General features: G+C 42.5%; 1 protein-coding gene across 11 annotated transcripts in view; it reads left to right on the top strand.

Annotated features, from left to right (window-relative positions):
• The window catches only part of EFCAB11 (EF-hand calcium binding domain 11), a 247,618-nt gene that overhangs the window by 85,141 nt on the left and 146,317 nt on the right, over positions 1 to 16,160 (top strand). The window contains exon 6 of one of the 11 annotated variants that reach the window (XM_089908110.1): positions 1 to 16,160. This exon is cut by the window's left edge and continues 25,161 nt beyond it. The exons of the other annotated variants lie outside the window; for them this stretch is intronic. The gene's annotated coding sequence lies outside the window, so the exon portion shown is untranslated. 11 annotated transcript variants of the gene reach the window in all.

The following is a 16,160-nucleotide window of genomic DNA, read 5'->3' as shown; positions in this document are numbered from 1 at the left end:
ATCCCGTTTGTTAAATTACAGTCTTAAAAAAACTACCTGTGACATATTTTGTCATTTTGTGTGATGCCAATAGAAAACAAAGGCTCGCTTCTGTGGTTTTATTCTTGTTACACCTTTTATTTAATATTCATTTGAAGAGCCAGTGTGGCAGGTAGAGTGGGGACAGGTTTTGGATTCACACCAACTTGAAAATCTCAGCTGTGCCACTTCTTAGTGGTGCAACTCTGGATAAATTGCTTGAGTACTTCTCTGTGCCTCAGTTTCCTGTAGGTATTATAAAATGAAGATGATAATATTTGCCTCACGGATTATGGACATTAAGTGACACAATGCCAGTTACATGCTTTAGCACAGTGTCTGGAACATAATAGGTGCTCAATAAATGCTATCAGTGTCTTTTTTTTTTTTTTTTTTTTTTTTTTTTTGCGGTACGCAGGCCCCTCACTGCTGTGGCCTCTCCCGTTGCGGAGCACAGGCTCCGGACGTGCAGGCTCAGTGGCCATGGCTCACGGACCCAGCCGCTCCGCGGCATGTGGGATCTTCCCGGGCCGGGGCACGAACCCGTGTCCCCTGCACTGGCAGGCAGACTCTCAACCACTGCGCCACCAGGGAAGCCCAATATCTATTTTTATACAGTAGAAGCAGCTCTCTTAACCAGTTCAGCAGCTTAAAGGAAGCTTCCAGTCCCTGTGCAGAGCCCTCTAGTGGATGCCCACAGCATGTTGAACACTTGTAATCAGAGCCTTCTCTCTAGCGCCCTCATGTACGTCTCCAACTGTCTGAGTTGTATTTGTCCCCAGACCTGTTCTGTGTTGTTTGTTCTCAAACCTATTTATGCCAGTTGAACTTATAATTGTAATTAGGTGATTTAATTAAACATTAAGCAAACAGGATGTAAGTGCAATCCAAAAAGACAGTGCTTTTTTTTAAACTTGTAAGCATGTACATTTGTATATATATATTTAGTTTTTTGGCTGTGTGGCACGTGGGATCTTAGTTCCTTGACCAGGGATTGAACCCGTGCCCCCTGCAGTGTAAGCGCAGAGGCCTAACCACTGGACTGCCAGGGAAGACCCACAGCTGCTTTTTTTTTACAGAATAAATTTTGGAAAGACTTAATAAAGGTAACTCAATAAATTAAAGAAAAACTTCCAAGGTACCTCGAATCGTTATTTTCATGGAGACAGAAAGTAGAATAGTGGTTGCCAGGGACTGAGGAGAAAGGGGGAATGGAGAGTTATTATTTAATGGGGACAGAGTTTCAGTTTTGCAAGATGAAATGAGTTCTGGAGATGGATGGTAGTGATGGCTGTGAAACAATATGAATGTACCACTTAATACGACTGAATGAAGATGGTAAATTTTATATGTAGTTTATTAAATTAAAAAGTTGTTTTAATCTGTCACATTAACTGTAGATGAGATACCTGTTAAGGATTGGTGGAATGTAAAAAGCTAGAGGAATTCCACATCTAGGTTGTTTTCTAGTGGTCTTTAAGTTCCAAAATCGGAAATAATAGGTAATTCTAAAATTTTAGGTGTAGTTTATGCAAGAAAGAGAACAAAGCATGCTGATCCATGGACCGGTTCTCGAAGATGAAGGCTTTGGCATAGATCAAAATATCAGAGAATGAATGCATGTTTTGTGTGTGTGTGTGTTTTTTGCAGTACGCGGGCCTCTCACTGCTGTGGCCTCTCCCGCCGTGGAGCACAGGCTCCAGATGCGCAGGCCCAGCGGCCATGGCTCACGGGCCCAGCCACTCTGCGGCACGTGGGATCCTCCCGGACCGGGGCACGAACCGGTGTCCCCTGCATCGGCAGGCGGACTCTCAACTACTGTGTCACCAGGAAAGCCCTGAAAGCATGTTTATATTTAAAATTTAAAATTAACCGTTTAAGTTATGTGTGTGTCTTAGATTGGGCTCCGGGGAAACAGGCTCTGAGATGGAGATCTGCATGCAGGAAGCTTGCTGGGGAGTGAGCGCTCTTGGAACCAGGCCTGGATGGGAGTGAGAGAGGCAGGACTAATAGAAGGAGAATTGAAGCTCAGGCCTCAGCCAATGGCGTGGGGATGCTAGTGCCGACCGCTCTTCAGAGATGTGGCAGAGTGAGGCAGTTCATACTGTCCTCCTGCACTGACCAGACATGGGGTGTGGGCTACCCCCCAGTGGAGGTGGGCATCACCTTGAGCAAGGCAACTTCCTTTGGCTGGAAGTGAAGCTCAAGAGGTTCTCACCTGTCTACTCTCAGCAGGTGACACTTCCAGTTGGGGGATGTGATGGTCCCCAGCATCCACAACTGGCTGTGTCCATTTTTTGCATGTTTCCCCTTTTCAACAGATTTTTTTTAATTGGCTGATTGGCTTTTGGTCCAGACGGCTTCAGATAAGAGCGTCTTCACTGCTTACGCATGATCTTCTGAAGGTCTCACTGTGTTTGATCTTTACATACGCCAGTTGTCCCATTTGTGATATATTTGGGCTGGCCAAAAAGTGCATTCGGGTTTTTGTGAGATGTGGGGAAAACCCGAACGCACTTTTTGGCCAATCCAATAGCAAGCCTGCGAGGCTTAATCACAGTGGATACGTGTGTGATGTGTTTGAAGCTCAAATGATGTTTGGGACTCCATCGACTTCTAAATACTTTCCAGTGTATATTGGGTTGGCCAAAAAGTCCGTTTGGTTTCTTCTGTTAAAAGCTCAAATGGTCTTTTTGGCCAACCCAATTTTGCAATTCATGAAACCTCCAATTTTTGCTTCTTAAATTTTCCAGACTTTTTTTTTTGGCGTTTGATGATTTTTTTTCCTCCTTTGGTCCAACTCTCCATGTTTGTGCCAGAGGTCACCTTCCTCTCACGTCCTATCTTTATCTGCAGATTCTTCAGTTACTCTTCCATCTGCCACAAGTAACCGTGGACTCCCGCTCCCCTTACTTTACATTTTCCATTTAGACCTGCCTGTTTACCCTGATCCTCAGGCTCTTGACATAAATGATGGCCAATTTCCAGGATACCTCACTTCATTTTTAAATATACTCTTCCAATCCTTAAAACAGAAGTCCTGTATATGTGGTTGTATTTATTTATTTTCTTTTTACCATTTTTAAGTGTATAGTACCATAACATTAGCTATATTCATATTGTTGTACAACTAGTTTCTACAAATTTCTCATTTTGCAAAACAAACTCCCATTTCCCCTCCCTCCAGTCCCTGGCAGCCACCGCTCTCCTTTCTGTTCTGTGAGTTAGACTGCTCGAGGTACTTCATGTCAGTAATATCACACAGTATTTCTCATTTTTGACTGGCTTATTTCGCTTAGCATCATGTCCTCAAGGACCATCCACATTTAAAAGGAATTTCCTTTCTTTAAAAGGCTGAATACTGTTCCACTGTATGTATATAACACATTATCTGTTCATCTGTTGATGGACACTTGGGTTGTTTCCACCTTTTGGTTATTGTGAATAATACTGCTATGAATGTGGGTGTGCAAGTTTTTATTTTTAAGTACACGTATATATATATTTATTTTTTTAACATCTTTATTGGAGTATAGTTGCTTAAATACAGGTATATATTTTTGTTTCTATCAGCTTGCTGTGCCCCAAATTGTAAATGTTAAAGAGGAAGTCTGAGTCCCTTTGCAAGTGTGGCCATAAATATAGCACAAGGATACTATGATTACCCCATGGTGTCTCATTTTCCTTTCGAGTTTTGGCACGTGCTAACCTTTTAGTAAGAATACTATTCAGTCTCGTTTCTACTTAGCCCTTCATTCAGCCATGTTTTGTTGTTTCCTTGGTTTCAAATTTTATCTCTTTTATGCGAACTGGGAACCGAAGCCTTTCATTTGACTTGTGATCTTGTACATTCTGGAAGCTCATACATGTAATTGTGCAACAAATAAAGCAGCTGGAAGAAATCTTTCCTGAACAAAACCCAAGTGGGGCATTTGGGTGCCAGCCAAGATTTCAGCAGCTACAGAGGGAGATGTAAAAAGGCTGCCTATATTACAACAACAACAAATCACTTCTGGCCCCATAGGAATGTCCTTTAGGTAATGATCAAATAGAGGGTAGGGACCTTTACACATTTAATTACCTGACCACAAAACAAAGTATTTACTGTAACCTGAGGTCTCTATACCAAGTTAATTACCGTGATATACCTGAAGGTAGAACAGCATTGTGACTCAGTACACTCAGCCATAGGGGGAAATTCCAAGGCTGCTCAGTCTGAACCTGGCCTCCCATTAAATTACTGTGTGGTCCTAGGCAAGACACTGTGAGTTTACCTTCCTGGGGTTCTGTTCCTGCAACCAAAATTCAGAACTGTAATGCAAATGTAGCTGCTGAACAACTAACAAATAGTAAATGAAGCCCTGTGTTAACTGCCTGTTTATAGAGAAGAAAGTTTAATGTCCTATAGTGATCCAATGAGTCAAATTTCACTGGACATCTTGAAAAGATTGGTTATTTATTTTATTTATGTATATACATATACATCGGTCCAGGTTGACACATATAAGAACAAAAGCTTGGACTGGAGGTATGTTTTTAAAAATGTAAAGGAGCATCACAGGTTTTTAACCATTTATAAGTTCATTCAACAAGCATTAAGGAGGACCTGGGTCAGTGCTTCTGAAACTTTTGGTGCATGAGAATCACCTGGAGGACTTTTTAAACACGCCTCCTGGACCCGATCCTCAGAGTTGCCCATTCAGTAGATATTGTGGCAGGGCCTGAAAATGTGCATATCTAGTAGCCACAGTCCCAAGTAATACTGATACTGCTGGTATACAGAGCACGCTTTGGGTACCTGAGTTCCAGAGACACTCAGAATGCCAAGGTGAGGAAGGCACAATCATGTCCACAGGGCAGATAGGATTATTACTGATAGTCTATGATGTGATCATGTTAATCACATTGTGTCACGCTGTGTGTGCAGATATGTGTTTTAAAGGCATTTCAGAGCACATAGCACATGCAGAGGCATGGAGAACTGAAGCCACATGACATGTTCAGGGACATGGAGTTTGTGTTACTGGGGCAAAGGGCACATGGCTGGCCGGGGGGATTACAGTTGCAGCTGGGAAATAGGGCTGCTAATCAGCTAACAGGATTAGTCTGGCGGATCCAGGTGAACCCAGTGTAATCCCAAGGGTTCTTAAATGGGGAAGATGGAGGCAGGAGAGTCAGAATTAGGGAGACTGCAGTGTGAGAAGGACTCAGGCCAACATTGCTGGCTCGGAAGTTAGAGGAAGGGGGCCATGGGCCAAGGAATGCAGGCAGCTTCTAGAACCTGAAACAGGCAAGTGAATGGATTCTCCTGTAGAGCCACAGAAAGGAACGCAGCCCTGCTGACACCTTGATTATATCCCAGTGAGACTCATTTCGGACTTCTGACCTCCAGAACTGTAACATAATAAATGTGTCATTTTAAACCACATGCACACACAATTACCTGTTTTCCATTATTTTCCAGGTTCTTTTTCTATCGAATGAATAGTCAGCCACTCATCCTTGTCCAAAATGGTCTATCATTGTGAAAAATTGGAATACAAAGACATTAACAATAAAAGGGCTGTATAGAAATAGGTTTTCTTATTACAAAAACAATGCATGCTTATTACGGAAACTATAGACAAAAAAAAAAAAATGCACAGAATCCCACCCATTATTTAGAAAATCACTGCTAAAACCCCTAGAGACTAGCTTCTCAGATCCTTCTCTGTGTCTATGTACATTTTTCCCTACTGAAATAGGGTCATGCCATGTGTGTTTTGAAAACTAGTATAATTTGTTTAAGCAGTCTTCCAATTGTCTCACATTTGCACTATTCCAACTTAACTCCCATTGTTTGACATTTACTCTGTTCCCGGTAATCCCCTGTGGCTGATGCCTAAACTGAAAGGTGAGAACAGGAGGCAGCCAGGGAAAGATGGCAGGCCGGAGGGATAGACGTTCCAGGCCAAGGGCACTGCAGGTGCAGAGACCATGGTGCCTGGCAGGAGTGGAGAGCTGTCCGGTCAGGCTGGAGTGTGGAGGGGGAAGGCTGAGGGGTGTGGAGGCTGGAGAGATTAGCAAATAAAAAGAGAAAAAGTCTGCAGCCTGTCACCAAACGGTATACTTTGTTGTTTTCAGCAACCTGATTTTGACTAAGTTGTTTTTGGAAAATTGCTGTCAGTCAAGTTATCTAGATCTGAATTAACAGGATTTGGGGCCTTACGGATCCGGTAGTCTGCTGGAGCTGCTGGTGCAGGCCCTCAAGCCAGCTCTGCCCTGATGTCACCTTGGTAGCTTGAAATCAGCAAATGCTGCAAATCAGGAAATTTTTCTTTTTTGCATGAGAGCCAGTTCCCCAGCACATTGCTAGATGTGGCTAAGACGGAAGAAGTCCAGAATAAATGCCCTGGGTTTTGGTGTGGGACTCGAACACTAAAGTCGGATACCAGGGCCAGGAAGCATTGACTTTGGAGTCAGAAGGACCAGGGTCTGAATCCTAACCATCACTTTCCTGCCACCTCCAGCAGAGTAATTAACTTCTCTAAGCCTCAGTTTCCTTATATGTGAAATGGGGTCGCTAATATTTAACTTGCAGATTAGTGATAAAAATTAAAACTTGAAAGACAGAAGCTATTATGATTATTACTACAATGAAGGAGGAGCATGAGGGCATTAAGTTCATGGGGGGTTTTTTTGTTTGTTTTTTTTGCTGCACCTTGTGTCATATGGGATCTTTGTTCCCCGACCAGGGATCGAACCCATGCCCCCTGCAGAGGGGTTGCTGAGTCTTAACCACTGGACCGCCAGGGAAGTCCCAAGTTAATTTTTTTTATTACATGAAGTTTGAGTTGCTTTGGAGGCTTTTAGATTAAAAAAATCCTTTAATAACAACAACGGTAGCTAACATTGTTGAACGTTATTAAGTATGTGCTTTTACATGTATTATTTCAAAAGAAATAATTTACATGTGCTAATGCTCAAAAGAACTCTAGCATAGATACCAGTGATATGATTACTCCCATTCTGTAGCTGAGGAGACTGAGGTTTAAGTAAGATAACTTTCTGATGGCCAGAGAGCCGCTAAGTGCAGAGACAGGACTTGGATGCGAGTTTGTCTGAATTCAGAGTCTACATTTTTAAACTGCATATGGGGTCTCCATTCATCAAAAACATCTAAGCTAGATGGTACCTGTTTATTAGTCTTGGGAGTAGTTGCCGTCCTGGGTTTGAGTGGGTTACACCCGAAGGGTCTATAGAGTGAGAAGAGGAGAGGGCAAGGAGAGGGCAGCCCCAGGCAACACTGGTGTTTTAAAAGGCAAGCTGAGAATTTAGAGCAGGAAGGAAGGATCAACCATTTCAGATGCCACAGGGCAGAGTCATAAAAGGTAAGAATTAGAAAGGATTCCTTGGACCGGGCAAGATGAACAACATCGATAATCTTAACAAATGCAGTTTGGATAAGGTAATGGCGGCAGAAGCCAGGTTACTTTGGTCGAGGAGTGAATTGATGGCGAGCAAGTAGAGAGAAGTGGTGGAAACGACTTTTGAAGAATCAGCTGCTAGAGAAGGAACTGGGAATCTAGGGAGATATTTAACAACATGTATGTGTTGGGAAGAAATAGTAAGTATTGATAGAAGTGAAGGTGTAGGAACACGATTGAAGGAGCCAAGTGCCTTAGGAGGTGGTTGGTGGGATCCAAAGCCTGGCCGAAGGGCTTCCCTGGTGGCTCAGTGGTTGAGAGTCCGCCTGCCGATGCAGGGGACACGGGTTCGTGCCCCGGTCTGGGAAGATCCCACATGCCGCGGAGCGGCTGGGCCCGTGAGCCATGGCCACTGAGCCTGCACGTCCGGAGCCTGTGCTCCACAATGGGAGAGGCCACAACAGTGAGAGGCCCGCGTACCGCAAAAAAAACCAAAACCAAAAACAAAGCCTGGCCGGAGAATTATAACTGGACCGATCTTGAGTTTGGGTCATGTGGGCTGGGTGTGTTAGGAGGAATGAGGAGGCAGAGAATTGAGGATACTGGTCAGTATAACTACAGGCTGGCCTGTGGGCTCTAGGCTAGGGAGAGGACAAGTAAACCTGGATGGCCATTCACAGACTGAGAGAACGTTAAGCCGTCAGGGTCCTAGGAGTCTCAGAAGATGTTGAAAGGAAGTTGGGAATAAATGAACAGTAGAGTCGTAAGAATGGCGAGCTATCCACAGTGAATGGGATCTTGACACTCAACAGTTCATATGCAGAGAAGTTCTGGATAGTTGGCAAGGCCCCTGGTCTTGCCATTAAGTTCAGTTTTTGAAGCAGAGTAGAGGTGAAGGTCATCAGAATTGAGGAGATCAAGGGACTCAAGGCCTAGAATTGTGGTTGAGACCACACACTGGTGTCCTTCATCTGATAAGAGTGCATCTTTTTATAATTCTTTGTTATTAATCCAAATGTTTATGTCTAGAGAGGTCCCCCCCTTTGGGATTAGCAGATGCAAATTGTTTTTTTTTGGCTGTATTGGGTCTTTGTTGCTGCTCGCGGGCTCTCTCTAGTTGCGATGAGTGGGAGCTTCTCTTTGTTGCGGCGCCTGGGCTTCTCATTGCGGTGGCTTCTCTTGTTGTGGAGCATGGGCTCTAGGTGCGCGGGCTTCAGTAGTTGTGGCGTGCGGGCTCAGTTGTCGTGGCTCGGGGGCTCTAGAGCACAGGCTCAGTAGTTGTGGCATGCGAGCTTAGTTGCTCCGCGGCATGTGGGATCTTCCCAGACCAGGGCTCAAACCCGTGTCCCCTGCATTGGCAGGCAGATTCTTAACCACTGAGCCACCAGGAAAGCCCGATGCAAACTATTACGTATAGAATGGATAAACAACAAGGACCTACTGTATAACACAGAGAACTGTATTCAATATCCTGAGATAAACCGTAATGGAAAAGAATATGAAAAAGAATGTGTATATGTGTATAACTGAATCACTTTGCTGTACAACAGAAATTAACACAACATTGTAAATCAACTATACTTCAATAAAATAAATAAATAATAAAAAATAAAGATGTCCCTCCCAGTTAGGGTATAAACACTCCTCTTGGGGAGTGACATATTCTTTACTTGGTGGCCGGGAAATCTGATAGAATCTTCAACTTTTTCTTAGGAACCTCTTCCTGGGATTGGTAGGGGAACAATATAAAAGTCCTAGATTCATTTTTTCTCCTTTTGGGAAATGTACAGCTTACACTTTCTGAAGAAGAGTGTTAATAATAGCAGCTGTCATTTGTTAAGCATTTGCCACATGCCAGCTGCTGGGCCGGGCACCTTACGTAGATGATTCTTTACAGCCTTATAACAAGATGGGTACACGTTCTCTAGCTGTTTCACAGTTAAGCGCTCTGAAAATTAGAGAAGTCCCTTGCCCGAGGTCAGTCAGCTTGTAAGTGACGGAGCCAGCATTCAAACTCAGGCCTTCTCCCTTCAGAACTCAAGATCCTAGCTTCTCAATGGCGGAGGATACCTAGGCCAGCCTCGTGTTGGACTTCAGCATATTCCTGTTTGTGAAGGAAGAGGAAGGTGGTCACCCTCAAGATCCCTTGTCCCAGAGATGCACCACTGGAACTAGGCCTCCTGGATGGCCTCCATCTCCCCAGTGCCCACCCACCTTCAGCCTGCTTCTCCTCAGAGCACAGACTCTATGCCTTTGAGCATCCATCACCCCATACAGCGCTGCTTTCTCACCACAGTGCCCCTCACTGCCAGGGCAGCATGAGAAGTCTTCCCCAATTCCCCCCAGAAGTTAAACCTCTGGCCTCTTCTTGCAAGAGAGCTGAGGAATGGCAGGAAAAGCATTTCATTCTATCACCAACTCTTGGAAAATATTAAAGGGTTGTTCCATACAGACACATTACTATGATGGGAGCTTGACTGTTCAAAACACAAGGAGGGGGCTTCCCTGCTGGCGCAGTGGTTGAGAGTCCTCCTGCCGATGCAGGGGACACGGGTTCGTGACCCGGTCCGGGAAGATCCCACGTGCCACGGAGCGGCTGGGTCCGTGAGCCATGGCCGCTGAGCCTGCGTGTCCGGAGCCTGTGCTCCGCAATGGGAGAGGCCACAGCAGTGAGAGGCCCGCGTACCACAAAAACAAAACAAAACAAAACAGAACAAAACACAAGGAGGTAGTTATGCTGATATGGAAACTTTAGTTCAAGAATTACTCAGAAAAGTATAACCACTGTGGAGAACAATATGGAAGGTTCCTTAAAAAACTAAATATAGAACTACCATATGATCCAGCAATACCACTCCTTGGCATATATCCAGAGAAAACCATAATTCGAAAAGATATATGGGGCTTCCCTGGCGGCACAGTGGTTAAGAATCTGCCTGCCAATGCAGGGGACACGGGTTCGAGCCCTGGTCTGGGAAGATCCCACATGCTGCGGAGCAACTAAGCCTGTGCTCCACAACTGCTGAGACTGTGCTCTAGAGCCCGTGAGCCACAACTACTGAGCCTGCGTGCCACAACTACTGAAGCCCACGCACCTAGAGCCTGTGATCTGCAACAAAGAGAAGCCACTACAATGAGAAGCCTGCGCACCGCAACAAAGAGTTGCCCCCGCTCGCTGCAACTAGAGGAAGCCCCCGTGCAGCAACAAAAACCCAATGCAGCCAAAAATAAATTTAAAAAATAAATAAATTTCTTAAAAAAAAAAAAAGAAAGGATACATGCATCCCAATGTTCGTTGCAGCACTACTTACAATAGCCGAGATAGGGGAGCATCCACTGACAGAGAAATGGATAAAGAAGATGTGTACATATATACAATGGAATATTCATTACTCAGCCATAAAAGAGAACAAAATAATGCCATTTGCAGCAACATGGATGGACCTAGAGATTATCATACTAAGTGAAGTAAATCAGACAGTGAAAGACAAACATCATATGATATCACGTATATGTGGGATCTCATAAAGAAAACAATACAAATGAACTTATTTACAAAACAGAAACAGACTCACAGATCTCAAAATCAAACTTACGGTTACCAAAGGGGAAACGTAAGGGGAAGTGATAAATTAGGAGATTGGGCTTAACATCTACACACTACTATATATAAAATAGATAACTAACAAGGACATACTGTATAACACAGGGAACTCTACTCAATATTCTGTAATAACCTATAATGGGAAAGAATCTGAAAAAGAATGGAGATATATATATATATATATATATATATATATATATATATATATAAAACCGATTCACTTTGCTGTACACCGGAAACTAACACAACATTGTAAATCAAATATACTCCAATAAAAATTTAGAAAAAAAAAAAGAATTACTCAGAAAAGTAATATAAGAAGTATGCAAGGAGAAGAAAGCACTCCTTGTGTAACGATAAAAATGAGTTACTTAATAGGAAGGACCACCTTGAAAATTATACTAATTTGCTACTAAATTAATTTGCTATTTGCTGAAAGCTATTTTCAGGAAATGATACCTTGTTTTGTGCAGGCCCAACTCCAACTTTCACATTTAAAAGATGCATTTACTAAGGTCTCATACTTGGATGAACTCCTGATGTGTATTCAGAAGGTACTGATGGGAGAGAAATGGATGAGCACACATCTTTAAAACTGTAATATGTTGGTCATTTCTTTCAACTTATATTCACTGACCAGATGAAGTTTTTATTTGACCCCTATCTGCAAAAGTATAAGAATAGTTCACCTTGTCTTACAAGAAGTAAAACAGCAAAACAGTCTTGTTTTACTTTCAAAGTTAGGTACATCCCTAAAAAATATCAATTTGTACCAAATCCCTAACCCTGTACTTCCCCTCCCCCACTGCCTTCTCCAACACACACAGTGCAATACACAGAGCTAGCAAGAGGCAAACCCGGCCAGTACCCCCCAGAATGGTCCAGAAAAATACTCCTCATCATGGGGCCTAAGGCCTGAGGGCTGATACCCAAAGCCGTGTCCCAGAAATAACAAAAATGAAACCAGGAAATCAGGTTCCAACCAGGACTTTCTTGAGGCGCAGGTGTCAACACCTAAGCGTTGGATGGGAGGAAGCAACCAGAAGCCCAAGAGTAAAGAGCAGAGGGGTCAGCCATGCAGGAGGTGCTCAGGCTGGACTTCCAGTTGGGAGGGCCAGTGCTGGGCAGTAGTGTCCCCAGCACCCAAGCTGGCTTGCGGTCTCCTTCCTTGTATTCATTCATCTGGCCCAGCAGCTCTGTAGTATGATCCCCGGCCCCAAGGGGTCTGTGAGGTCCAAACTATTTTCATAATGCTAAGGCACTGTGTGCCTTGTCTCACTCTCTTGACATTTGCATTGATGATGCAAAATCTGTGGTAGGTAGCACTGCATGAATCGTTTCACCTGTTTTTAGCATAAATCAAGGCAGTAACACTAAATTGTACTGATAGTCATTGTATTCTTTGCCACTTTGCCCTCACAGCTAAAAAAAAAAGTCAGTTTCACTTGAATATCCTTGATGAAGCAATAAAAACTTGTTTTTATTAAATCTTAATTCTCAAGTGCACATCTTTTTAACATTCTGGGAAGTACCCATACTGCATTTCTGTCACACGTGGAGGCATGATGATTGTCTCCAGGAAAAGCTCTTGCCCAGTTGTTTAAGTTGAGATGTAGACTGGCCACTGTTTTAATGGAACACTATTTTTATTTGAAAGAATGACTGACAGACAAACTACAGTTATTTAGACTTGAGTACTTGGTCGACATTTTCTTCAAAATGAACGAAGTGAGCCTGTCATTTCAAGGAAAACAACTGTGACAGTATTTGTTGCCAACGCTAAAATTCAAGCTTTCAAGTGAAAATTAAAATTTGGGAGACTTATATCTGCCACTGTGAGCTTGACAGTTTCTCAATACTTAAAGACTTTTCTGATAAATTCAGTGGTGATATTAACAAATGTAGTTTTTAAAATATTGTATAATGAAATGTGTTAACATTTAGAAGATAACCAATGCATGATGTTACAAAATCATGGTTGGGTAAAAGATCCATTGAAAATACAAAGTACACCAAAGGATTTTAATGTAGCAAAGTATGAAAAGTTAATTGATATGATTTCAAATTATACATTGCAGCTAGCCTGTAAGAAATTACCAATTACTGAGTTATGGTATAATATCAAAAGGAATATCTACAGTTATGTGAAAAGACTATTAAAATACTCCTCCCTTTTCAACTACATATCTGTGTGAGGCTGTATTTTTCTTTATATACCACAATCAGAATGCCACAGAGGGATTTCAGAAGCAGATAGGAGAATCCAGCTGTAATGTATTAAGAATTTTAAAGACGTGCAAAAGTGTAAAATAATTCTCTTACCACAATTTTTTAGTTTGTTTTGGAAAGTTTACTTAGTTTTCATTTTTAAAATTTATGTTAAAACGTAATTAACTTATTTTTAAATGAATTAATCTTTTAAATTTTTCTCAGTTTTAATTTCTAGTATGGTAACAATTGATAGATTTAACGCATGTAAACAGAAGCCTTTGGAGTTCTCAGTTTTTAAAGGAATCCTGAAGGCAAAAAGTTTGAGAACCACTGGTTTAGTACATACAGAATATTTACCATGTACTGGGCCTGCACTGGTACAGGGATAGTATGGTGCACTGGACAGACACGGGCCCTGCCCTCAGAGCTAGCAGTCACCTACAATTAAACAGATAGTTCCCATAGAGTGGGAAGTGTCATGATAGGAGAAGCACAAAGTGATATGGTAGCACCTGGCCCTTTTTAGGGAAGACTTCCAGGAGGAATTAATGTCTCTGGTGATGCTTGAAGGATGAGTAAGAGTTAGCCAGGCAAAGAGAGCTTGATTGCTTTGGGTATATGGAAAAGCATGTGCAGAGGTCCCCACGTGAGAGATCATGACTTCACTGCAGAAGTAAAAGAAGTCGCGTGTAACAGGAGCACAGAGTGGAGGGATGGTGAGATGTGAAGCTGGACTAGAAGACAGTAGCCAGGTCGTGAAGGGCTTTGTGAGTGTGTGAGGTGTGAGGACCTCCCCCTAGGGGAATGGAGGATCCCGGGGGAGGGGGTTAAGTCAGGAGAGTGACTTCAGATTGCATTTTAGACAGATCTCTCTGGTTGTAGAGAATGGAGGTCTAGAGGCAGGGAGACCGGTTAGGGGTCACCATGGCAACCAAATCAAGAGATGATGGAACCTGGGCTGGGGTATGGCCCAGGTGTTGGAGAGATGTGGACAGATTTAAGGGAGATTTGTGTGAAGTTTACAGATCTAGGTAAATAGATTGGGTGTGGTTAAGGAGGGAAGGGTAGGCATCAGGACTGAATTTAGTTCATTTGTATCACTTTTTTAGATTGCACATATAAGAGATGAACAAATGAACTTATTTACAAAACAGAAGTAGACTCACAGACATAGAAAGCAAACTTGGGGTTACCAAAGGGGAAAGTGGGGGAGAGGGTTAAATTAGGAGTTTGGAATTAACAGATACACAGATACATGCTACTATTTATAAAATAGATAAATAGCAAGGATCTACTGTATAACACAGGGGACTATATTCAATATCTTGTTATAACCTATAATGGAAAAGAATCTGAAAAAAGATTTTATATATATATATATATATATCTGATTCAAGTATATATATATATCTGAATCTGTCTGTTGTACACTTGAAAACAACACAACATTGTAAATCAACTATACTTCAATTAAAAAATTTTTTTTTACAAGACTGAATTTAGGTTCCAGGTTTAGCATCTGGGAGTAATGATAATGCTCACTGACAGAGGGAAAACAGAAGGTACAGGTTGTAAAAGGGGGAGGATGTATTCCATTTGAGCCATCTCCAAGCTATCCAACAGGAGATGCCCAGGTCAGCATTTGGATATGTGGTTCTGAAGCTGAGGAGGAAGAACTGGACAAGAGACATAGATTTGAAGAGTGTGCAAAGTTGGCTGGGAAAAGTGCCCAGAGAATTAAGAGAATCCAGAGACTATGTGGTCACTGAGACCAAGGAGAGAGAGGAAGAAGGAGGGGTCAGTGATGACCAGTGTTGTCAAGAAGTCAGTGAAATGATTAAGAGAGTCTTCTAGACTGAGCAACAAGAAAGTAGTTGTTGAGTCATTGACTGTATCCAGAACAATGTCAGTGGAGCGGTAGGCTCCAAGAGCTGGAAGAGTGAGGAAGAGGAGAGAGGAGGGGGTTGGTGGAGGACAGGAGGAGAAAGATAGAAAAAGGTGTGGTGGGTGAGTGGGGAGAGAGAGAGAGAGAGGTTGAGATTTGAGTTATTATAATTCTATGGGAAGGAGCCCATAGAGAGAGAAGGTTGAAGATACAAGAGGCAAGGAGAAATCAATGGTGAGGTTCCAGAAGACTAAGGAGGGAAGGGGATTTGGAGAACAGGTGGAGGGAAGCTATGTCTCCAACAGAGAACCAAGTTTCAATTAAGGCATAGGGTACAGTGAGCATTGGCTGAAGAAGATGTAGGATAGCTTGATTTGAAACGGAAGTTCCGTGGTGCCCATTGGAAAGGTTTACGAGGAGAGTGAGAGTAGTGGGAGTTTGGATCAAAGGAGAAAAAAGGCAGAGCGGCGTGAGGAAGAAGACAGGGGAGACAAAGGCTAGAGGGGCTCACCAGAGTGGCCAAGTAGAACAGTTAAGTGAGGAGACAGGCAGGATACACAGAGAGCTGGATCTTATTTTAGATATTGGTAATTTAATTACAGATATTGGTAATTTAATCTTTTCTTTTTGCACAATGATGCATTTGTATCACAACCTAAAAATTACCCTCTATAATAGTGATGCTTTTTTTTTTTTTTAACCAAAACATTTTCTGGCCAATTCAAATTATTCCTGTGCGTTCTGTTGTTTAATTTTATGTTCACCGGGTTAAATCTTCAGCTATGCTCCTGACATTGAGTTCCCCATGTAGAAAAATCTATTCATTATGAACACATTTATTGCTCTATTGAGTTGTCTATTTAAAACGCAGAGAACCGAAAATTAAATGTAGTGCGTTTCTATTTTGGAAAAAAAGTGGATGAATGGGTACTATTTTCTTGAATACACTGTGTTTGTCTTAGATAATTAACAGTCAAGATTCATAGGCTAACAGATGCCAATCCTTGCTTGTTTATTTTTTTTTTTTTTGCGATAC

This window comes from Delphinapterus leucas, chromosome 2 (assembly GCF_059928025.1).
Source record: "Delphinapterus leucas isolate spDelLeu-1000000601 "Yukka" chromosome 2, BTC_Dleu_Yukka2, whole genome shotgun sequence".
NCBI classification, from domain to species: Eukaryota; Metazoa; Chordata; class Mammalia; order Artiodactyla; family Monodontidae; genus Delphinapterus; species Delphinapterus leucas.
This window is presented reverse-complemented; position numbering and strand designations above follow the sequence as displayed.